Source organism: Microtus pennsylvanicus, chromosome 6, assembly GCF_037038515.1.
Source record: "Microtus pennsylvanicus isolate mMicPen1 chromosome 6, mMicPen1.hap1, whole genome shotgun sequence".
Lineage (NCBI taxonomy): Eukaryota > Metazoa > Chordata > Mammalia > Rodentia > Cricetidae > Microtus > Microtus pennsylvanicus.
Window position 1 is genome coordinate 17,707,037 of NC_134584.1, and position 26,782 is coordinate 17,733,818.

Sequence of the window (26,782 nt, forward strand, 5' to 3'; positions counted from 1 at the left end):
GAAACTGATTTAGAATAAACAAAATTCAGGAAAGAAAACTACAGAACTGAAAGGACTTATGCGTTGACTTTGAATATTAGGTGATTTACTGGTGCCCAGGAATTGTGTTAAATCAGAACTAAATGGCATTTTTTAGTAGTTATGGCTTCAGGTATGCACAGTGGCTTCCTTGTCCTTATAGAGTGGGCTTAAAAAATAAAATAGAAATCCTTGATTGGACAATATTCAGATCTTGTTTTAAATCAAACAGAGCAATAACACTATACTTTTTTTGATATGACATTGGAGAGGATGGCAATATTTTGTAACAATTTCTAATTTTAAATTTGTGAAGCTATATCAAAGAGACTTTAAATCATAGATTGCCTAGATTTGAATCCAAGAACAAATGTTACTGAATATAATTTTTTTTTCAGAGACAGAACAGAAAACAAAACTGTGGTGAATATAATAAGGGAGATGCAACCAGGAAAGCTGAGATAGAACACACATTCATGCATGGACAGGCAACTTGAAATGAATTTAGTGTGCTATCAAAAAAATAAAGAAAATATTACATAAGGATGACAGGGTATATTAGAGGATAAGCAACAAGTTGGAGAGGATAATTCAGTGACAGGAATGATCATATTTCTCTGTATACCTGCATGAGATTATTAAGAATGAAAAATATAATTTTTAAAATGTATAAAATATATAAATATAGAAAATATAAAAATTTTACATTTTATAAAAATATATTTTTTAAAGGGTGTAAAACTCAAGAGCCTCAGTGTGGTGCTTATATGATCTAGAGGTATTTGCTCAGGAAATCTCTTCTGTGACAAAGCTGGAGTAGTCAAGGTAGCTTTAGATTCCTGAAAGCTTTTTATATAAACTTTTCCCTCATTAAGGAGCCTATCACAGTGGCTAAAACTACAGTCACTCAGGAACACTCATGAGAATGATAGATATCATTGTGACTGGTGACTGTACGCTGTTGCAACAATCCATACCACACATTAACAAAACGTGGACAGCTGCAGACAGAAGAGATGGCTGTTGTTAAGAGCATTTATTGCTTCTCTAAAGGATCAAATGCTGATGTTTAATTTTTTTTTTGTTATTATCTTGGTTCTTTAGATTTTGAGACAGGGTTTCTCTGTGTTACAATCCTGTCGTGAAACTCTCTGCAATTCAGTCTGGCTTCAAGCTCATAGAGATATGCCTGCCTCATTGACCTGGGTGCTGGGATTAAAGCTATGCTCTAGCTTGACCAGCATACCAAATCTGATTCTTAACACCTGTCAGGTGGCTCGCAACCACCTGTAAGTCCATCGCCAAGACTACTGAGGATTCTAGCCTCCATGGACCTGACACTCATACACACACAGTTATAGAGAAAGATACATGTATACACATCATTATAAATGAAAATAAAATTAAAAAATAACACATACTAGCAAAATATAATGGTACTGGGAGGTGAGTTTGAAGGCTGTTTGAACTGCATAGAGTTTCCTGAAAAGGCTGAGCAATACAGAAGAACCTCCCAATCCCCTAAACAAAATAAAACAAACAAGAAAATTTCAGTGTATAAAGCACAATGAAAACCCACACATCAGCAAACTTTTGTGCTTTTCCTGAGCTACAAGTATTTCTGCTAATGCTTGGCAAGTACTTTCTAAGTAGCTTGGAAATTTATATGTAATAAGGCACATTTTACAAATATATATATATATATATATGTATATACATACAGATGTGTATATTATGTATTAATATCTAATTAATATCTAATATATTAAATCTATGATACTTCCCATTCTTGTTATAGCAAAAGTTTTAGAATGAACTTCCAAATTTTGGAAAGTGAAACAACAGAGTGTGAATTATTCTAAGGATTATGCACAGGCATATATATTTAAGGTAGAGCAATATTCAATAATGTAATGAGCTCAAACAAGTGTTTACTATACACTGTTGTCTATAATCACTTTAGTGAAGTATCAGTTTAAGTAGATAACAAACATAACACCTGTGTGATGCTATAGTAGTATTTTGTAAGACTGACACAAAAATCCCCTGGTTTGGGTTTCAGATCAGTCAGTGACAGTGTTTGCTCTACATGCACAAATCCTTGGTTTATTCCTTGACATTTGAAAGCATATATATGAAAAATAAACAAACACATTTGAAACCATATGCTTAAAGGAAAGTAACTCAGTGGATTAAGATGTTTGCATCTCGTCTGCTAGCCTTACTTCAATCCTTAGAATTAACGCTAACACACAGATACACACACACGTGGAGTGAATTGATACTGAGGTTTCTTTTTAATGTAAAATTTTACAAGGTTTTATTTGCTTGCTTAGTTTTTTTTTAGAAAAGCTGAGGTTTTTGGTTGAAGATGGAGCTTTACGATTTACTACACGCTGGATGAGGGTTATTTCTTCAAAGAGACGTGTTTCAAGCAGCTGCCACTACTAAGTAAGAGGGAGCAATAAATGCTTGACTCTACAGTATGAGTGATGCTGTTCATCAAGAAACCTGGAAGTCCGCAATCATATTCTTTCTCATAAACAGTCTTTTAGACTCTGTCTCTCAGAGGATAAGACATGCTTGTAAATCTTCAGCTTTGTGTCGAGAGAAAAATATTCTCAGGGATTCAAGGACATCTCTCTACACCCTAGTCTCTTGTAGCCAGACAAGTGGCAGCATCAATAGGGAAATCGAGAATGACACCTACTTGCAAGAAGGAAACCCATTCTGTCATCTTCATGAATTACAAACCTACATGAAACAGGCATGCACATCTTAGAGAAACCAGGGTTCTGTTCGGTCAAAGATCAAAAGAAGCACAGAGAACCAGTCAATATCGTAATCAGGTAGAACCATGATTCTCTTCATGCCAACTATGGGGATGTTTATCAAGAAAAGACACACAACAAATGCGGAGCTTAACGTAGAATTATTCTTTGCTATTTTCAATCATGTTTAAAATAAACTCTTAAAACCATTTGAAGTCGTAGACTTCATCTGTCTTGAAAGGTCTAATAGAGTAATAACTTACACATAGCACATAATCACTTTGAGTAACAAATGCATTGGCAAACAAATATCAGAAAACACAGATGTTAGTGAATACGGATTTAGTCTATTTCATTTGGCAAGCACCATTGGTATAGCAAGTTAAATTTACTCAGTTAACTTTGGGAGTCTTTTAATTGTACCCTAGTTCGATCATCTAATGTCTTTGTGGAATTAAAAAGACGTGTGAAGATAAACTAGAATACCTGTGGGTAAGTACAAAAAGTCAAATGTGAATTTTTCTAACATACTATATGAAACTGATATATGAACGCTGGTGTTTTGAGACAAGAAAATATAAATACTAAAGGGTGTATTTAATGAAACATACTTAAAGTAATATTTTAAAAGGAAGGTATTATCCCATGGCACTTTGTTTTCAAAACAAAATATCAGATAAATTGAAAGTAAATAAATATATAGGAATCATTTATTATTTACCAAGATTAACTTATTTAAAATGACATTTGTATATATTTTAAAATAAAAATTATTTTATTGTAACAAAATCATAAATTAAACATCAAAATCTAGATTAAAGTACCCATTTGATTAAATGTGCTCTTAATTGAAAGCTATACAGCTTGAATAATCATTCTATAACAAGAGAGATTCCTTAGGGCATTGCTGTTTCAGGAGCAGTTACAGTTCTATGTACTTCACCACCATAGTAATCATCATAATCATCATCATCATCATCATCATCATCATAATAATAGCTGTGATAGTGTTGAAACTATAGAAACAATTTGCTTTCTAATATTTTTCATGACCTATGTATATTTCAACACCTATAGTTACCCTTTCTTGATCTTTCTAAAATAAACACTAAACCCATTCATACAACTGTATTAATATATGTAATATATTATATATAACACACACACACATATATATATATACAATTATAGACTCTGATTCACATACAAATTCAAGTTTTTTGTTTTTACCTTTCTAAATATCAACTATATATTTTAACTTTCACTTAAATGAAATAAAGTTCAAAACAGATGAGCTACTTAGCATTATGCAATTATTACTTCAGTTTTAGTTTTATAATTAAAATTTTGCAAATATGTTTTATATTCAGTTTGAAGACATCATTAATTTAAAGTAGAAATATTGCTGAATAGAAAACCTTCTTGTAAAGATAGTTGAAAATGATTTTTTTTCTGAAATGTAAGACTATTCTTTACTTAAGAAACTACTGACTAAGCCATAGATACTTTCTTTGTTAGTGAGTTTAATTTTTCAAGAATTTGAAAACCTTATTAACTAACAAAATGAAAACATGTTTTTTGAACTGATTACTCTCAACTCTAAACTACTTATTAAAAGCGCTCATAGTAAAGACTTAAAATTTTATTATAGAATCTCAATGGTACCTAAGAAGATTCTAAGATTAATTAAAATTAATAAGACATCAATATGATGTAAGTCTTTGCCCCAGTGTCCAACCACATGCTGTTAGGATGCAGTTTCTCTCTCAGCTTTATTAGCCCCTTCTATTTTCTGTGGTTGAATCTAACTGCTGTGTTTGATTTTAATAGCTTAACAGAGTTATCATCACCTTGTACTAGTCAAAACTGTTTTCTCCAATGAAAATCTGGAGTCCACATTTACATTGTGAAACATTCTTATACAGATAAACCTCTGAGTCAACTACGAGAGTTTTTAAATTAAGCAGGGATGGTTTCACCATGAAGAACAGCATAAATACATAAGCCTAGGTTACCTCTAGTCCAGGGGAAGGGAACATAAAATTTATACATATAAGCAATTTATTGCAAAAAAGATACAATTGTTTAACATCCAAACTTATATGTTTAGTTTGCATCCTGGGACATAAAAAAAGCTTTCTGTTTTCACAAACTCAAAACACATGGCTCTATGGTGTACTTCCAATAATGAGTTTTTTAAGAGGTATTAGTTAGTAATAATATGATTGGCTTTTTTATGTAAATAAAATTTCATAAACCAAACTCAAATATACATTTTAAATTATTTTTAATTTTATGTTCAGTGATATCTTAGAGGCAGTTAAAGCATTTTTGAAATACAAGTGAAAGCTAAAATATTTGAGAGTAAAACAGTAAAGAAAAGCACTTATTTTACTTCTGCTCTTTTGGTATTGGGTCTCACACTGTCTGGCGGGGTAGATTCACTATGTATATCAGTATGATCACAATTTTCTTGCCTACCTCCCTTCTCAAGTGAGAGATTACAGATAAATACTGTTATATATGGCTGAATATTTTATTTTTTCATCTATACAAATAAAAATAATTCATAAAAATAGGATATTGATGTCTAAAATAAGTGGCAAGTGTATAATTTATACAAAATTAAACAAGTATATATTAGCTCATTTGTTTTTTATTATGTTATATGTTAAAGGAAGAGATAAATTCCCTATAACTTTTTAATATATATACACTAATAATTAGATAGTACACTATAAACTGCTATCAATAATTGTCATTTTATCTCCCATAACATTTACAATTTATTGTATTAAAAGATAAAGATTTTGTTGAAACAAATACTTTTTATAAAAGTTTTGCATATGTAAATAATTATTTTAAAACAATATATCTCTATATTTACTTGTATAAAGAAATGTGGAGTGTCCTATAAAATCGACAGTGTCTGTTTATCTTTGTTTTCTCTATAATTTGTTGCGAATACTCCTGTAGGATGAATGATCAACCAGAAATGATAGCACACCCCTATAATTCTACCACTTAGGTTACAGAAGGAGGATTCAGAGTTCAAAGATAATCTAATCTTCTGTACATTAAATACATTTGAGTCTAGAGTGAGCTCTGACTACATAAGACCATATTTTGAAGAACAAATAAGAAAGATGAAGTCATTTATAGAGAGAGACAAAAATACAAAAAATTTACTAATGCTAGTAACTGTTCAATGGGTTTTACAAGTGAATTTGAGACAGAGAAGAACCGGATCCTGTCACATTTCAAAGTATTACTTCATTATCACAGAAGATAATTCAGAAACATTGCATGCCAACAACTTGACATTTCTGTAACATTTTCATGTAGGAAATAGTAGAAAATTTACCTTATAATTCAGTTCATGAATATTTGATGATAGGATTTCTTCTTAATTATTTCAGTGGTTGAGTCCTACACTGAAAAGAAAAGTGGAAAGAGAGAAGAAAAACATGAAATCCTTGAGAAAGAAAAAAAACAACTAAGAAATCTCCCTGAATACTTTCATATTTACTACTAAAATAAAATTTATTTTCGTTATAGACTATAGATGATTAGTCTTAGATAATCAACTTTTAAAAGCAATTTAAAATATACAGTTGTTTGGTTAAATGATTTTAGTGTTGGAGATTGACCCAAGGGCTTTTTCTGTGTGAGACATTCTACAGCTAAGATATAGCATCAGTTAGTACACATTTAACAGGCAAAATTTTAAGGATACAATGGTAAGGAAAAACAGGACTAATGGCAGAATGTTATCATGCATGGAAAGGCTTAAACTTGGACACTTTTCTTTAGATTTTGTACTGAGAATGGAAAATAGAATCTCAGGTACCTAAATTATTACCTGTTCAAGAATGGTTAGCTATTTTCATTCCCCAATTCATTATTTCTTCATTGGATTAAGAATGCAGGGTTGTATAATTAGGAGGGTAGTATTATAGTAGTATATCTAATATCAGTATAAAACCAACCGAATATTAAAATTTGGAATAAAATTCCAGAAACAGGTCAAACACTACTTCCAGGAGGCAGGAAGGATGTCTGCAGATGTTCACGTCTCCTTCTCCTCCTGACACAATCACTGTTTTTTAAAGAGTTCTGTAGCAGAATACCTACAGTGTCCTTTCCCCTCTGACTCTATCCTCAATGGGTCACTAAAAATCTTGTCTATGAACTTCCTTCCCCTACTCATCCAGTTATCCCAATCTCCAACACCAACAGGCATTTCACGGGAACAGGCAGGGCAGGGAATCGTATCGGCTAGCTGAAGTCTCCCCCTTCCCTCCTAACCTCAAAATCTTATTCATCCCTATCTCTGAAATAGAAATCCTGCTACTTCTTTAGTTTCCTTATAACTGATTTGACTTAAGGAGCATTCCACAAGATGGAACTTCATATCCAAACCATACCCAACACTTCTGAATTGTCCAAGAACCAGAAACTACAAAGTCCAAAGACCTAGGGCAAAACAAAATACTACTGTTTTTTTTTTTAATGTAGTGATGAAAGTGATTCCTAATGATATTCTGCTCTACTCATATATCAGTGCCTTATTTGGATGTCATCAGAGAACCCTACTAAAGCAGCAGTTAAGAACAAATACAGAGACCCATGGTCAAGAACTATGCAGAGAGAGACAGACCATGGAACAAACAGCTCTAAAAAGGAAGTCTCTGTCAAATACTGCCCCGCAGCGATTAGGGAATTCTGTTGAAGAGGAGGCAGAAAGATTACAAGATTGAGAGAGGATGGAGAACACCATCATAAAAGGCCATCTAAGTCAAATGAATTCATGAACTCACAGAGACTGAAACAGTATACATAGAGTTTGCAGGGCTCTGTATCAGGTTCTCCACATATATCAAGGCATATATATCAGTGCTTCAAGTTTAGCATTTTAATGGAATTCCTCAATGAGTGAGTGAGTGGGTTTCTGATATTCTGACTCCTCTTAGGCTCTTTTCCTTCTGTTGGCATGCTTAGCCACCCTCAATGTGATGTTTTTTGTTTGCTTTTTATTTTATTATGTTTTCTCTTAGAAGTCTATTATTTTCTAAAAAAGCAACAAAAAGTAAGTATATCCAAAAGGAAGGGAATGGGGAAAGAAACTTGGAGGAGTAGGGGGAAGGAAAATGTGATCAGGATGTATTGTATTGGTGGGAATGCAAACTTGTGCAACCACTTTGGAAATCAGTGTGGCAGTTTCACAGGAAATTGGGAATCAATCTACCTCAGGATCCAGCAATACCACTCCTGGGAATATACCCAACAGATGCCCAATCATACTACAAAAGCATTTGTTCAACTATGTTCATAGCAGAATTATTTGCAATAGCCAGAACCTGGAAACAACCTAGATGCCCTTCAATGGAAGAATGGATGAAGAAAGTGTGGAATATATACACATTAGAGTACAACTCAGGGGTAGAAAATAATGACATCTTGAATTTTGCATGCAAATGGACAGAAACAGAAAACACTGAGTGAGATAACCCAGACCCAAAAAGATGAATATGGTATGTACTCACTCATTAGTGGACTCTAGCAAAAACAAACAAACAAACAAAAAACAAACAAACAAAAAAAAAACATTAAGTCTATAGTTCAGAAACCTAGAGAAGCCAAATAACAAGGTGAACTCAAAGAAAAACATATATAGATCCTCTTGGAAATTGGAAGCTAAAAAGATTGCCAGGCAAAAGTTGGAAGCATGGGGGTGGGGGTAAGGGTGGGGGGAGGGGAGAGGGGGAGAGAGAAGGGAGAAAGAAAAGACTGGAGAAAGCTTGGGGGAATGGGAGGGTGGAGACGGAGGAAGGGCAGATATAAGTAAGAGCAGGGAAGAAGGTATCTACTTTAAGAGAGCCATTTTAGGGTTGGCAAGAGACTTGGTTCTAGAGGGAATTCCAGGTGTCCACGGGGATGTCCCCAGCTAAGTCCTTGGGCAACAGAGCAGAGGGTGCCTGAACTGGCTTTGCCCCACTATCACACTGATGATTATCTCGAATATCACCATAGAATCTTCGTCTGGCGACAGACTGAGCTCCCAAGGTCCAGTTGAAGAGCAGAAGGAGGGACAAGATGAACAAGGAAGTCTGGATTGCGAGGGGTTGGTCCACTTACTGAGACAGTGTGCCTGTTCTAATGGGAGCTCACAAATCCAGCTAGACTGGGACTGAATGAGCATGTGATCAAAGCAGACTCTCTGAATGTGGCTGACAAGGGGGACTGACTGAGAAGCCATTGATAGAGGCACTGGGACTTGTTTCTACTGCATGTACTGGCTTTTTGGGACCCTAGTCTATTTGGATGCAAAGCTTCCTAGGCATGGAAGTAGGGGGACAGGGCCTTGGACTTCCTACAGGGAAGATTCCCTGCTCTCTCTTAAGGAGGGAGAGGGAGAGAGGAGGGTGAGTGGGGGAGTGGGAGGGGAATGGGAGGAGGGGAGGAGTGTAAATTTTTGAATGGAAAAAAATCTATTTTTAGTGAATGGTAAATAAAAATTCAAGAAACTGAGGAGCATAAATGAAAACTTTTTATAACAGTAGTGTATTGAAAATCAATACACATATAAACGAGAACAGAATCTTAAAAATGAATAAAATCTATTCAATATTGTATGATCCATACAACATAATTTCAGATGGACTGAATTGCTAGCCATGAAAAACCAATACTGAAAATTTCCTGAAAGGTATGACCTTAGAGATGATGAATATTTTACAAATGCTAAGGACCCAAAAATTATCTGTATTCTTGACCTTCTTAGAAAAAGTCAGTTTTACCTGTTCAAAGCTGTCAATGTAATTTAATTCATGATTTGATTTTTCTGAAATTATGACTATTTTCTGTGTAGTTTTCAAACAGTATCTCAAATACTTTCATGACAAAGCAAAACGAATAGACTCATTCACCAATTCTTCTAGTGTCTAAATATGTGGAATCATTATATTTAAGTCTGAAAAGTTCGGTGGTATAAGAAACATAAGCAGAACTTCTCACCAACAAAAACACATACTACATATAGGGCTATTGTAAGTTTTAGAAGGAAAATAAAGGCTCCAGGTTTTATGGAACACAGAATTTCACCCAACAGAAATGTCAAAATAGGTAATGTTGTATTAGGTAAGACCAATGGATTTTAGGAAAACTGTTAAATCATTGTTGAGTTTGAAGTGCTAATTAAAAGTTCAGAGCCAAGAGCTGGGTCCTTTAGAGTCCAGGAAATAAAATATAGTAGTTACTGAGCTGATGATACTAGGAAATGTGCTATGGTGTTCTATAAGTATCATGTGCAGAAAGAAACCTTTAATGCTTTGATTGCCTGTCTATTGTTTAATCTTATAATAATCTTATAGTATCACAATTATAAGCATAGAAAAGCAAAATACATCAGATTACAGAAACACTTTTCTTAAGTCTCATGGTAACTATGTAAGCAATACAACCCTATAACGCTATCCTACAAAAATAAATATAAAAACCACATGATGTTTTTGAAAGTTTAACTCCAGGAACTGTGATAGAACAAAGTGTGTGTTTTTCTGTCTACTAATTCTTAGAATTAACTCTTTCCAGGACTTGGTATGTTAGGATCTGAGAGAAGTACTCAAGAAAAGATCAACAATAGTCATGTCTGCAATAAAAAAGAGAAAACTTTATTAATTCCAATATTAGAGTGGCATATGGAAAACCCCAAAGAAGGTCTCAAGCTCCTTCTAAGCGATATTAGGGGAATTCCAGGGAGAATGGATTAATCTCAGTATGACTAAAGGAGGAAAGATTAGTCTGGGGGCTGATTGGTGGGAGCTGACTGATAGAAGGCCTGGTGGTGTGTGAATCTCTGACTGTAGGGTGGGAAAAGCTATCTTTAGTTATCAGGAGACTGTGGTCATCTGCGAGTCAGCAGAAGGTCAAGGGGGTGCTTGTTGATTGGTTGTCCCTGAGTTGTAGTTTTCTATGAAAATTGTTAGTTCAGGTCTAATCACTTTCAGTAAAACAAAACTAAGGCCTGGACCCCGGCAAGAGCTATTTGACACCCTAGGCATACACACAACAACTTTTAGACAATTAATCTGGAGTGAGGAATATCAAAAACTTCTAAGCAATAATGCTCAGAATTGGATTATCTTAATATTCTACAGAATGAAAACCTGTGTGACCAGGGAAATATTTTTATGAATGGCACATATATCCTGCTGAAGATAACATAGGCTAATCGGAAAAAAGGCAAATAGCAGGTGCCTGTTCCTCTATGCTCCAATGCTGGCACTCAGGGCCCCCCACCCTCAGATCTGCAGTACAATGCACAGCTTAACTAAACAGGACTCAGTATGCTGGCTTAGTCACTAACATGTGGCAAGAGAAAATTAATCTACAAATGTTCTTTATTTTCTGGAAAATGCTCAGCTTGAGCAATCAGCAAGAAACAAGTGCATTTCCCTTATTAACATATTTATATGAAAGTAATAAATAATCCAGTTATAACAAATATAAAGAAAGGATTTGTAATATTTTCCCTTATTAAGAACATATTTCACTTTCATCTAATTTTTGCTTTTACTTTTGGAGTTGTTCATGTTTATATAATAGCTCAATGCCATGGTTGGTATATGCTAGGGAAGTAAAGTGGTATAATACATAACTACAGCATCATCTCCTTTTTTACCTCATGTCGCATTATCTTGTCCTCATATCAACAATTTCTGATTGTCTAATATTAACATGCAACAATTACTCTAAAGAAAATGTCAACAGTATTAATTTATACAGTGTTCTTAGAATAACAATATAAAAGAATTTACTTATATACATAATTGCATTAAATGTGTTTCCAATTATATGGCACACCATCTCAAAGGTACTCAAGCTATGCTAAATTCCACTCAATTTCAATTCATTCTTCTATTTACAATGCTATTGTATATTCATAAAATCAAAGGCTCTAAGAGTTGTCCAGAAAAAGTGAGTGGCTGCGTAATAAGAAATATTAAAATGCTTTGCTGTTACTTCTAACAGGGTTTACAAGAACCAGGTAAATTCAGTGGGACTTCTAAATGTGACTCCCAGTAAGAATTCCAATAAGAAAACAAATAGATACACTTATTTTTATATTTTAGTTGAAGGAATTACTTCTTCAAACAGTGTATTTTCTGCTTAGGAAACTCAGATCTCACAGCTGATCTCATCAACTGTTCCCTCACTAATAGTTTAATCATTTTTTAGTCAAAAACCTTTAAAAGTGCGCTAAGTCCCTTTCAAGAGAAACGATTATTGCCTGACAGATCATTTTGAAGAGTTTCAAATGAGTTTTCCAGGTCTTTGAACCCAATGAATAACATGCACCCTTTTGGGAACATGCAGCCTCATTTCCCCATGCTTGTTTTCACCTTCTCCCTTCAGAACCCAGAAACTTGGGACTATTTCACTTTACTGCTTGGTCATAGTGAAGTGAATGCTTTGTAGTCTGATAAACTTGTTCCTATTTGAGGTTTATAATAGAAAAAAATTCTTGGAACTCTAATTATTGAATTACATCAGGCATGTGCTTAGCATTTTAGCACTTGAGAGCAGCAATTGACTAAGTACTATTTACCTGGTTTAGATTTTAGCATCCTAGATAATGTGATTTTGATGAGGTTGGCTCCGAATTGATGCACTAAGGAAGTGAGGCTATTTGTAAACCCGATAGGTAATGAATGTGTTTCACCTTTAGAAAGTCCCAAATCATGGAGTAGAAGATGTCAAACCCCCACCTTCTACTATATTTGTCTTGTGGAGATTGTCCTCCCTTAAAGGCAGCCTGGATTTAAGCATGGATAGGAAATCTGTGATTAGGTTGTGTTAGGAAAGGGTCCTTCATAGTAAATTCACTCTCCTGCTGGCTTTGCAGAAGTAAGATGTCAAAGTCCTGCCTTCCTGAAAGACTGGGGTACTCTAAGACATGCTTCATTAGACAGCTCTGTTATGCAAATGCCATAGACGCTAAAACCTAGGTCTCTGCTGAAGAAAACAACTCACGATAATGAAGAGAAATTTAAAAACATCACTGTGAGGTGTGGAATACACAACACATGTGAATTTGCTACAATGCAACATGGAATTTTTTACAAGACTAATTTTTTATAAGTAGAAAGGGCTCTAAAATTATAATTAAAGAATATATGGCTAAACAATGAATAAATGACATAATTATTATTATCTCATATTGGTACAAAAGGGTATATAATATGTGTTTGCTATCACTTTAGGTTTGCTTACAGCAAGAGTATCCTGGCTTCAGTGTCAGTAGGAATTTCTCAGGTCCATTGTAATCTTACAATTTTCTTGATCAAAATGTTTTTTATTACAATGACTATTTTACTAAGACTTGAAAGTTATAATTTTCAGAAGTATAACAAAACAATTTTTATATAAACCACTTACCCCTACAATTTCAGAGAAGTAACTTTTCCCAAGGAAAAATGATGAAGAATACAAGCCTCTACCTATGACATTAAAAGTCAATGCTAGTTTAATCATGTAATATTATGATTATCTGTTACATATAATTTGAATCTAATATATCCAGTTTCATACTAATATTAGGAATCAATGCATGCCTAACTTAGCTACTGGTTACAAAATGATATAAAAATATTATTTTCATAATTATCTACATACCCACTTCTGTAGTATCTATTATTGAATATTACCATTTTTTAGAACTCTGATATATATATATATATATATATATATATATATATATATATATACACACACTCAAATATATATCTAAATTTGGAAAGAGGAAAATAAATTTTAGAAAGACAAGACAAAGATTTTATTTTTATAATCTAGTCATATTAACTATAAAATCATTATTTTTTCAATACTTTTGATCTGGCATGTAGTAATTAGCTATATAATATTCCATGATGTAAGATCAGTAAAAAAAATCATACTTGTAGTTATTTCCAATGAGGTATTATTTCAAATGAGGCAATAAAACAGAATCTCTTGCTTGAGTCTCATTGGAAAGTAATCCACTACAGCAACCATACTTAAATGATATAATGAGGAATACAATGAATAATCATTGGTGCTTGATACAAGGTTCTGATCCTTTATTATTCTAAGGGTCATTTGTATGCCAGCATTGTTATTGCCCTGAGATGACATTATAGATAAATTGTGATAAAGGGGAAACCATAAATTGGGAAAGAATTGTAATGGTCATTACCTTAATTAGCTAATGAGATTGCTAATTACATTCTTAAATGACAATGATTTAATAGCCCTGGCATAAGAGCTAACAGAGCAGTGGTGAAGACAACCATTATCAATGTGTTTTCACAGTGGTGGAAGAGATATATGTGAGACTGAGTAACATAATTATGTTATGCATGAAATTAGTCATTAAACAACTCTCCCTTAGTTGGATTTAGTGTTGTTTATTCACATACAATATACTTACATAAAATTCAAAGTATAGACAATGTTGTATATGAAACTTCTGGAAGTACAATCCTTCAACTACTAGATACAGCTGTTTTTTGTTTTTGTTTTTTGTCAAGAGAGGTAAGATGACAAACTATTTTAATGATGAATGATATATCTTATCTGTGTTGGACAGTACTGCTGAGGGCCAAAATGTTAATAGGTAAGAAATATTGATTTGAATTTATCCATTTTACAACTTGCACCTAGAAAAGATCATGGAGAATATCTTCAACATACGTAATTTTATATGTTATATAAAATCATTAATGAATTTAAAATAGGAGTGATATACAGGATAAATTATCAAAGTAACTTGGAACCTAACTCTAAATATTAAGACTCAGATAAGTCAGAAAAATTAATTTCAAAAGAGAAAGATAACTAAGGAAAAATATAAAGTTCAAGCTCTGTTTTCATGGCCGTACACAGACACTTCACATTCAAGAAGAAGACCTAGAAAATGTATGCCCAGCAGGTGCTCTTCGCCAGGATGACTGATGGCCATGGCTAGATAAATCAAAGATGGTGGACTGTTCTGAGAGAGAAACCGTGCGTTGTACCTGGAGACTCCACATTTGTTTTCCGGCCACGTACAAGAATAATCACACAGATTATATTCATTACAACACTGTTTGGCCAATATCTTAGGTGTATTTCTACCTTCTTCTTATATCTTAAATTAGCCCATTTCTATTAATCAATGTATCACCATGAAGCTGTGGCATACTGGCAAGGTTCTAGTATATCTTTCTCCTTCAGCAGCTGCATGGCTACTCTGCTGCTGTCTCTCCATATCTCTTCCAGCCTGGCTATATTCTGTACCGTTATAGACCAAAGCAGCTTTATTCATCAACCAATAAGAGCAGTACATTTACAGAAGGACATCCCACATCATCTTCCCTTTTCTGTATAAATAAAAAGTAGGGTTTTTAAGTTTAAAAGAGTAAAATTATATATAACAAAACAGTTATCAAGCAAGAATTATAGTTACGAAATTTAGTCCATTTACATTTGGCAAATTAAGGAAAATACTCTATCATCTATCCTATCTTTGTGAATCTAAAGTTTTATATCTAATTTACATTTTATCATAAGTAATAAAAACTGTAACTGTCCTCAGTTCTGTAAAGACTTACAGAATATGGCATTTTCTGGGTGCCATTTTGTAAATGGAAACTGCTCATTCATTTTGGCAACCCAGACCTGAATAATCACAATGAAATTATATTTATTACAATGCTATTTGGCCTATTAGATCAGGTTTTGAATTAACTAACTCTTACATCTTAAATCAACTCATTTAAATTCATTTTTATTGTACTACAAGGTTGTATCCTGATGTAGGTGGATCTTTTGTCTATGTGTTAATTTCATTGGTTAATAAAGAAACTGCCTTGGCCTTTTAATAATAGGGCAGAAAATTAGGTGGGTGGAGTAGACAGAAAAGAATGCTGGGAAGAAGGCAATGAGACAGGCGCCATGAGATCTGGCCCACGATGGACGTAGGTTAGAAACTTCCCAATCAGCCACCACCTTGTGGTGCTACGCATATTAATAGAAATGGGTTAATCAAGATGTGAGAGTTAGCCAGTAAAAGGCTAGAGATAATGGGCAGGCAGTGTTTAAATGAATACAATTTGTGTGCTGTTATTTCGGGTGTAAAGCTAGCCTTGTGGAAGCCGGGTGGGATGAAAAAGCAGGCCTGCTCGCCTCATCACTACAGTATCCTATGGGTAAGATTCTGGTGTGTCTCTCTCCATTGGCAGCTACATGGCATCTCCTTGACTCTACCTACTCTTTCTATATGTCTCATCCAGCCTGGCTATATTTTTCTCTGCCATAGGCCAACGCAGCTATATTCATTAACCAGTAAGTGCAACACATACACAGGACATCTCAAATGAAAGTAGTTTTATCTGCTTATGTGCTAAGCACCATTTTCTTGACAAGGTCTCACAGAAGAAAAACATAATCTAGGCAGTGGTGGTGCATGCCTTTAATCCCAGAATTTGAGAGACAGAGGCAGTCAGATCTCAGAGAGTTTAAGACCATCCCAGTCTACAAAGCAAGTTCCAGTAAAACTAGAACTGTTACACAGAAAAACCTTGTCTCTAACACCCTCTCAAAAAAAAAGAAACAAAAGAAATAACATAATCCAAATATACAAATATATTCAATTTTGCTTTTTATGTCAATAATTATTTAGTCTGTACCAGGGTGGACATATTATTTGGCATTAAATGTATAAACATCTTTATTTTTAATTCTTTTACTCTTTTAATAACATCACTGATGTTATTTATTATATGTATATTCTTATTCTTTTCTTCTGTGGGCCTGTCTTTGACTGCTTTGCCTGATCTTTGGAAACATTTCCTCCTACTGAGCTGTCTCATTCAGCCTTGGTATGAGGGATTTTGACTAGTTTTATTGCATTTTGTTACATTGGTTTTTGTTGCTATCTTTGGGACTCCTATACATTTTAGAAGGCAAATAGACAAGCAGTGGATTGGGAAAGAGGAAAGGTGATTGAGAGGTAAGAGGGGACTTCAAGTACTAGGGGAGAGTATCCTGCAGTCAGAATGTATTAAATGAAGAGGAATACATTTTAATAAAGGAAGGAAAAAAGTAAAAAAAAAAATAGTAGATGTTAGTTGAATCTCCTAAATCTTTGGAAAAATTTAAAAGCATTACGGCAATAAAAGTCAAATTACCAGTTCTTCAGCACAGTGTTATGGTATAAGAACATGTGTTCATGTATGACTCAGATGGATGGGGGATATGCACATTATCATGACATCATTTATCCCTACTCATCATACATTTAGAGAATTCCTTGTAGATACTGAAGAGATCATTTTAATGGAAACTCATCAAGTAGGTGAATTACATAGACTCCTGTATGTGAATCTTGTGAATTACTGCACTATAATGATTTCTTGGTAATTCTTTAGATGCAGAAGTTGGATAGCACATGGCATACTGATCACCTCACCAACACAGAGATCAAGAATCACAGGCTGTTTGTTCAAAAAGAAAGAATGAATTAACTTTTTCTGAATAGTGGACATATATGATTTTCAGCAGTCTCACTGATTATATAGGACTTTCTTTTCAATAGAATTAAAAACACATTGAGTTTAATAAAAGTATAATATTTTAAAATACATATAGTTTGAAAATGATATACATATTCAAAAACAATCCATGTTGATCTCTACAAATCTTTTCTGAGTTCTTGAAGATCTTTTAAAACTCCAAAATAGTATGTACATAGTGACTCACTTGTAGTGGAAAGATATGCCATTATAAAAGAATTACACTAGAGAAATTCATTGAGGTCACTTTTAATCCAATTTTCCTTTCTGTTTTAAGTCTCACGTCAAGTCTGGAATGAAACTATGAGCTTATTTTATTAGAATGCTTCTTTTCATGTTTGTATAATCATCACATTTTCCACTGATCATTCAGTGAAAACTACACTCCCAGGAAATAATATGACTTTAAATGGAAAACACAATGATCCATTATTTGTATAGCAAAATGAAATATATTATGCTTATTATCATGAAAAATAATTGGTTAATAATAGACTCAAATAAGTGACTTTTATAGGTTGTTGTATTCTTTTAGTTGCTTCATCTTAACTTTTCAGGCTGTTAGAGACAAATAAGACACCAAACCATGTACTGGAGAAAAGACAGCATCTTCAACAAATATTGATAGAGATTTAAGGTCAATTTTGTTATATGTATATGTATTTCTGATCTTTATTAAGGTATTGTGATTGTGTAGTTCATTTAGAAATGTAATGTATATAGGTAGTTAATAGATAATCATAATAGTCAAGTTTGTAGTCATGCTAGTTAAGATTTTTCTAGATGTGCATAGATATATTTTAGATGGGCATTTTTCATATTTTCAAAGGTTATAGAATATGGCATTTAAAAAGTTTTAATAACTTAGGGTTTTTCATGACAATGAAACACTCTGCTCCTGGCAGCACCAATCTACTTCAAGAGGAAGATGGGCATCGAAGAGGATCTTTATGGAGTTTGATAGCCATTTGGGCAAGAAACTGCTCTTGCCTGGACTATTGCATAAACTGGACACAGAGAACCCACAGAGAGAGGACTACTGAACTTGCCTAAAGGTGAGATGATCTTTTGGGGTTCCTGATTCATGAAAGAGTCTGCAAGACATTCTTCAGGACAAGCAGATAGTGACTGCCTTTGAAATTTCCTGCTTTGTGGAAATGTCTGCTGCAAACTATGGGCCTGTAGACTGAAGATGGATGCCCCAACGGTACAGAGGAACTTTGGGTGACTGTCCAGGCAGCGAGATGTCTCTGTCATTTCTAGAGTTTTAAAAGTTGCTTTTTTCTTGTTTGCTTAGGTAGTATTATATCTTTCTGGAGTCTTTGATGGAGTTAAGAATAGTTATAGTTTTCCTTAGTTATGATAAAGATTATTGTAATTTTTACTTGATAACTGTTTTGTTATATGTAATTTTGCTATGTTAAAGTTAAAGCCTTTTTTTTTGTTTGTTTGTTTAAACCAAAAAAGGGGAAATGATGGAGGAAGGTCATTGGTTAAATAAAAAGAAACTGCTTGGCCCTCATTGGTTAGAAGATAGGTGGGAGGAGTAAACAGAACAGAACGCTGGGAGGAAGAAGTGAGCTCAGACTCCACAGCTCTCCTCTCGGGGGCAGACGCCTCGGAGAGACACCATGCTCCCTGCTCCCGGGAAGATGCACGCGATGAAGCAAGCCGCCAGGTCAGACATGCTGAATCTTTCCCAGTAAGACTGGTGCTCACAGTTTATTAAAGATGGGTTGATCAGGATATCAGAATTAGCCAGTAAGGGCTAGAGCTAAAGGGCCAAGCAGTGTTTAAATGAATACAATTTGGGTGTTGTTATTTCGGGGCATAAGCTAGCAGGCAGCTGGGGTTCTGGGGATGCAGCCCCACCGCCCTTATTACTACAATGGACTAGAGATGAAGCCCAGAGTTTAAGAGGATCATATACATCTGACAGAAGATAATTATCTGTTTTACATTAAAAATAAAAAAAGTCAAGAAAACAAACATCACAACTAAAAATTGGCCTCTGAAACTGAACACATCAATATCCATAGAAGAAATAAAGATAATTAATATATAAATAAAGATAATTAATATATAAATATTTATATATAAATAAATATATAAATAGATTCATATCTATCACATGCATAAAATTCAAGTCCAAATGGATAAAATACCTCAACCTAAAACCAACCATACTGAACCTCATAGAAATGAAAGTAGAAAGTACACTTGAACATATCGGTGCAGGAGACCACTTTCTAAATATAACCTCAGTAGCACAAACACTGAGAGAAACAATTAATAAATGGGACCTCCTGAAACTGAGAAGCTTCTGTAAAGCAAAGGACATGGTCAACGAAGCCTACAGAATGAGAAAAGATAGTCACCAGTCGCACATTGGACAGAGGGCTGATCTCCAAAATATACAAAGAATTCAAGAAAGTGGTCATCAAATGATCCTATAAAAACAAATAAGCCAATAAACAATTGGGTTCAGACCAAAAAAGAAAACTCTCAACAGACGAATTTAAAATGGTGTAAAGACACTTAAGGAATGCACAACATCCTTAGCCTTCAGAGAAATGCAAATCAAAACAATTTTGAGATTCTATCTTACATTTGTCAAAATGGTCAAGAATAAAAACCCTAATGACAACTTTTGTTGGAGAGAATGTGGGGTAAAGGGAACATTCCTTTATTGCTGATGGGTGTGCAAACTGGTACAGCTGCTTTGGCAATCAGTATGGCAATTTCTCAGAAAATTAGGAAACAACTTTTTTCAAGACCTAGCAATACCACATTTGGGTATATACACAAAGGATGCTCACCAGGCTTTATGCTCAACTATGTTAATACCAGTATTATATATAGTAGCCAGAACCTGAAAATAACTTAAATGCCCCTCAACGAAAGAATGGATAAAGAAAATGTGGTACATTTACACAATGGAGTACTACTCATACAAAAAAAAATAATGATCTTCTGAAATCTGCAGGTAAATGGATAGCTCTAGCAAACATCATATTGAATGAGGTAACCTAGAAAGACAAATATAGTATGCACTCACTTGTAAGTAGCTTGTAGACATAAAGCAAAGAAAAATCAGCTTACAACTCACAACCCCAGAGAACACAGACAACAAAGAGGACCTTAAGGGTGACATAAATGGAGCTAATCTACATGTAAAGTAGAAAAAGACAAGATCTCCTGAGTAAATTTAGAGCATGAGGAACATGGGAGAAGGAAAAAAGGGGAGGGGATGGGAGGGGGGAATTGACAAAAATATTCAGTTCAATAAAAAGCAATAGAAACATAAAAATAAAGAAAATAAAAAAGAATAAAATATAAGAAAGTAGGCTGAGCAAGATGTTAGACCCCTTGATTCACATTCGAGCAGCATCTCTGTGTTGTTCCTTTTTAGGAGCAGAAAATCCCCTCAGTCTTTTCCTTTCACAAGACAGAAGCTCAGCTGCCTGACATCTTTCCTTGAAAACACTTTCCACAATGAAGATCAGGTTTTTCCTCAATTCTCCTTGTCTCTTTCAACACAAGCCTGGGCTAGCGGTCCTTTTCTCTTCATACAGTAGATTTTGTATTTCTTTCTACTCTACTTGCTCTCTTTCATTGTACATCTACATAAGAGTGACTATCAATAGCCATGAATCAGATTCAACATTAGCCTGTCATGCAATCTCCCCTGCCAAAGATTAGTCCATTACTTTGAAATTTAGCATGGATCAAGTTTACAGGACCAGGTGTAGTGATAATGTTGTTTGTGCTTTAACAAATGAATCTTGCCTGAAAATCAGAATGCAGAGTTAAGTCACTAGAGACAAGGCAGTGGGGAGTCATACACCTTTAATCCCAGTACTCAGGAGACAGAAGTAGACAGATCTCTCTTAGTTCAAGGACACCCTGATCTCTGTGAAACTGATGAGTCTATAAAAGAAACAGAGCTCACACAAAGGTGATCCCAGCACTTGGGAGTCACAAGCCTTTACACACAGCACTAAAGAGATGGAGACAGGAGTGATATGACTGGATAGAGAGGAATTTAAGGCTGGGGGAGACAGAAGCTCATTACAGTCCAAGGATGCAATGTGAACTGCAGTCTGAAGCAGTCAGTCAGAGGAGGCAGTCTGCTTACTGGTCAATCGCTCTTCTAAACAGAAGTTCCAAAGACTTTCACAATCACTCAAAATCATCCACATTCATTCAGAAAAACAACAAACAAACAACAACAACAAAACCCAGTTAGGTCAAGTTTGTCACACCAATACCCAAGATCTGGTCACAACTTCTGTATTAATTAATTTTACTACTGTGTTAAAAAACCATGACTAAGGTTTTTTAGGCTAATAAAGTTTTTTAGGGGAATAAAGTTTTTTAGGCTAATAGATACAAAGGTATAAGAGCCATCACTATCACTATTATTTATAGGGAAGTATGTAAATTAATGAAATGGTGGTTAGGACAACCGATAGCTCACAGATAGAACACAGGAAGGAAACAGACATGAAATGGTGACTGGCTTTGAAAACTCAAAGCCTATTACTCCCAGTGGTTTATTTTCTCCAGCAAGGTCACAGCTACAAAGGATCCCCAAACAGTACCAACAAACACAAGCAGGAACCAAGTATTCAGAATTTTGGAGGCCAGGAAGGACATTTTTGTTCAAACAGTCACAATTATAGAAAGGTTCAACTGAGAAAAATGCAGAGAGCAAATGATTATGGGATGCCCACCAATAGGAAATACGTGTGCAAGTGACTCGCTACCCTGAGTAACTGGAAAACTACATAAAGAAAGGAAAAGAAATGATGTAAAACCCAAAGGACCATAGGTACTTTGGCAGCTTGCATCTTCTATGTATGACAAGGAAGTTAATTCAGGAAACCTTAGCAATGTGGTTGACTAAACACAATCTCAATAATGACACTATCACTTTATCTGCTTACACAATATGGGAAACCTCCCAAGGCCCCATTTCCTAGTTATGATCTATAGTTAGATGATGCATACTGGGAGGAAGAGTAAATGTTCCCTATGGATGTTCTGCCTAATTGATTATCTAAAACCAAACAGTCAGAACTAGAAACACACACACACACATATATATTAAATGGATTCAGGAAGTTATACTAATATGAGAGTTTTGATCATGAGGAGAAATTATGAAAGAGTAAGAGGAATAACTAATATAAATACAGTACACAAGTACGAAATATGAAACTAATTTAAAAATATATTCACAGTTCTAATTGGGGAACTTACGCACAAGAATTACTAGATCCATCTATTGTTAAAATCTACTTTTTCCACTGCCACATTCTATGCCTAATGATAACCTTATAATCAGTTTGAAAACATTGTGCTGTGTTCAGAAAACAAATAACAAAGGAATACTCAGAAATTCTGATTATGGAAGAAAACAAGGACTTCTGGGAAATCAAAAATGGTTGTTATTAATCTTTCATATTAAACATTTTGTTCACATAGTCTGATACAATTTGTTCAATATATAAACTATTTGCTACTAAAAATAAAATCATAAAAAGTACAAGGGCAATGATAAGGATAAACTATCCAATATACTGAATTATGTGTGTCCTCTACTGGCAATTTTCTAGATTTCAGTAAAATACATCTTTAAAGAAGCAAATGTCCTTTAATATTATTATATTTTATCTTTTGGTATCATTATTTGGGTTTTATATTTAAGTTAGAATGCATAATATTAGATCTCATTGTGGCAGTTTTGAGCAAAGTCTGTTTTTATTCTTTCCACTGACCTCCCACACCCTTACCCCGCTGAAACTCTGTGTTCTCCCCCAAATATACCATTTCAATGTTGTGTCCCATGTCTTCTCTTGTCCCCTTTCCACCTTCCTCAGTTCCTCTTTTAAATCTCTCTTGATCTCTTTCCTAAGTTTTACTTCACCAACATTTAGAGTCCTGTGTGCATGACAAGCTAGGATCCAATCATTATAAAGATTTTTGTCCATATTAGGGTCAACTAGCCTAAAGTATATTCCAGATTCAACCTTTTCCTTGCAATTTTCATGGTTTAGTTTAAAGCCAAAAAAGTCCGTTTGTTTTTTTCAGAACCCACTGAGTCCACTTATTCCAATTAAGGCTCTATATACATAGATTTGAGGGAGACATCTGGTGGAACATGGACAACTTATCATCAACAATCACCAAGAGAAACCCGACTTTTCTATTGGCGTGTTTGCAACTGTTTCCTAATAATCTGAGTCTTCATATCAAGACATACGAACTTACCAATCAATAGTTGATCAAGAAATAAACATAAAGAAATTATACTGTTACATACAGTGTAGTTGATGAGGATTATTATAACAATGATTTTTTTCATTTATTGTTCTTATGTGTTAGATATAACACTTTTACAAAATTGTTATGATATTCAGGTATCTAGAGGGATCTAATGTTGCCTAGGATAAAGATAGTATATAATTAGCATGGAAAATCAAATAATAAGGGAAAAGAATTTAATTCAACTCAGTATAAATTGGTTCAAAATAGTAGAACACATGTACCCAACCAAGTTTATCAGTATCTGCTATGACTATTAAGTAGATGCAGCAAAGAAATAATAGTTTCCACTCAGTGAGTCTAGCAATCTAAGTGAAATTAAGGCTGAAATAAATATTGATGAGTCATTTAAGACAAAAAACATAGAATGAGGATAATCACATATTTTTATATCAATGATATTAGTATGTTTTGCTTAGTCTTTTAGGATGCTAGGTTTTGTCTTTGATCCTGTCAATGACAGAACACCAAACTGTAAGAATAACAGCAATCACACTGTCAAACCAGAGTCTTACATTTGACATTGACTCAATTAAGACCTTGAAGAACTGGTTGTTTTAAGCTGTGTGGTGTCCCTTAAAGAGTAAGTTCTTATGCACAGCAAATATGTATGTGATTATAGTTGTAAACAATATCTTCGTTGATCAAAGCAAGTCAAGGAACTGGCAGGGCCTAATCCTTCATCACTAAGCCTTTAGGAGAAGAAAGAGTTAACATGTCATCTAGAAGGAGGAAATTTACAGAGGAATGACTCCTGAAATAAATCAGTGAAAATTTTAGAGATACAGATACAGGAAGACCGTAGAGAGCATAAAATTATAGGTTCTATTCTGAAGCATTAAAAAAATGCCCCTATTAACATCTTGAATTTAATATTTTAAAATATCAAGAAATAGATAAACCATCCAATTTATGAACTGAGTGAATATACAGAATTCTGATTGTCCTAACTGTCTTATTTCAAGGATGTGCAGATATTAAACGGTTTCAATTTAGAAAATTTAAGTAGACACAATTTATGAGACTCTTAATGTTCAAACACCTGTGATCAAAAAACAAGAAATGATTGGATTTTATAGGTCATAAGGAGAGAAGAAAAGGGAATTTAGTAATTATAAAACCCACAAAAAAACTTCACGCACTTACATGAAAAATTCAGTATTATTTTTTTTTATTTTGAAGATACTCCTTATATAAAGACAGTATTGCTATACTTTAATATAAAATTTCTTTGAAAATACAAATTGATTAACTATTCATTGCTCTTTTGTAATGCAATGTCTGAGAGAATGGCATTTATCTTTTCATGATAAATCACTGCTTTTTTTTTGTTATTCCTTCCCCTAAGATCCCTCCAAGGAGCATATCTTTTGAGGTATTAATTTACAAGTATTATACTAGAGGGTTTTGTTTTGTTTTTTGCCTTTTTTTGTTTGGTTGTTTGTTTGTTGTTGGTGGTGGTTTTTTTTTTTTTTTTGAGACAATGTTTTTCTGTAGGCTTTGGTGCTTGTCCTGAAATTTGCTCTTATAGACCAGGCATACTAGAGTTTTTGAAGCTAGATTACGGATTAGTTGCAGACAATGCAACTAATTTTTAAATGTTTCCTCAAACTTTCTGAGAAATAATTTTCAAAGTAATATAAATATAGCAAAGCTACTCAAAGCCTCAAAGCTTCTTCTGTAGTATTATATATTTTCTATGTGCTAAATCTATTAAATGTCAGTAAGCCTGTAATCTAATTTTATCACATAGATTTTCCAGCAGAAACATCTATCATGATCCTCCTTGGAATTTAGTTTACACATTAAAATTAGAAATATTGACATTGCACATGCATCATTTGTTTGTGTGCTATCTCGGGCTCTACCTTAGACCTATCTGCCTCTGAAGAGAACCAATGATTTGCTTCATTTCTCTCCAAATCCCAGCCTGTGTGCAGAGCAGTCCCCATTTGCAAATGGTTTTCAATGATCCAGGAAATACAGGAAGAGTGCTTTCCTTTTGAATTAATATTAAATATTAACATTAAACATTAACACCACTTTCATGAGTCCAGTTACTAGATAAATGCTATGGCACCACCACAAACAGTATACGAATTTGTATTCAAGTTGATCCTTGAACCAGTGCACTCAGCATCTGTACATGCAGTCGATTCTTAAGGACAGTATTGATGATTATCTTCATTTGAATTCAATTTTCTGCTTTGCTTAAAAAATCTCATCTATGAAAAGAAAATTATATTTTGATTAGGTGTGGTGATTGGACTGAGATGTCTCTCCTAAACTTGTGCATTTGATTCCTTTTAGAGAGGCTTAGGAGGCACAGCATTGTTGGAGGACATGCATACCTAGAGGAGGCTTTAGGGACTAAATGTTTTTCGTCCTTCACTGTTCTCTTTCACTACTTTATGTTTGTGTTTCAAGGTGTGAGGACTCAGTTTTCAGCTTCTAGTTTTAGTTGCTACTAAGATTTATCCAAAATAATAGATGTGATTCTAATTCCTCTGGAATCATAAGTCCAAAACATACCTTTCTTTATATAAGTTGCCCTTGTATAATATCATATAACAGGTATAAAATATATCTATTCTAATTGGTGTATTTTACTTTATATTTGAGAATTAAATCACATTGAAAACTAGTTTTCCTGGCAAAATACTTGAACATTTTCTTCAACCACATAAAGATTATTATAGCCAACCATCCTCCAATGATAATGTTTTTTGTTCATTTGGGTAGCTAGAGTATTAATGGATTGCCTGGAGAGGGCATACATCTTCTATGTACTCACTCATAATTGGTTTCTAGCCATAAATAGGGGTCACAGAATCTACAATTGGCGAACCTAAAGAAGCTAAGTAAGAAGGTGAACACAAGGAAAAACATATCGTTATCCTCTTGGATAAGAACTTTCATCTGGCGATGGATGGAGATAGAGACAGAGACCCACACTGGAGCACTGGACTGAGCTCCCAAGGTCCCAATGAGGAGCAGAAGGAGGGAGAACATGAGCAAAGAAGTCGGGACCACGAGGGGTGCACCCACCCACTGAGACAGTGGAGCTGA

At 34.2% G+C, this 26,782-nt stretch overlaps 1 protein-coding gene across 2 annotated transcripts in view; it reads right to left on the reverse strand.

Moving 5' to 3' along the window:
• Nucleotides 1-26,782, reverse strand: part of Cdh18 (cadherin 18) — a 739,086-nt gene that overhangs the window by 527,251 nt on the left and 185,053 nt on the right. For both annotated transcript variants that reach the window (XM_075975833.1, XM_075975835.1), the window contains exon 2: nt 6,154-6,223. The gene's annotated coding sequence lies outside the window, so the exon portion shown is untranslated. The remainder of the gene's footprint in view (nt 1-6,153; nt 6,224-26,782) is intronic.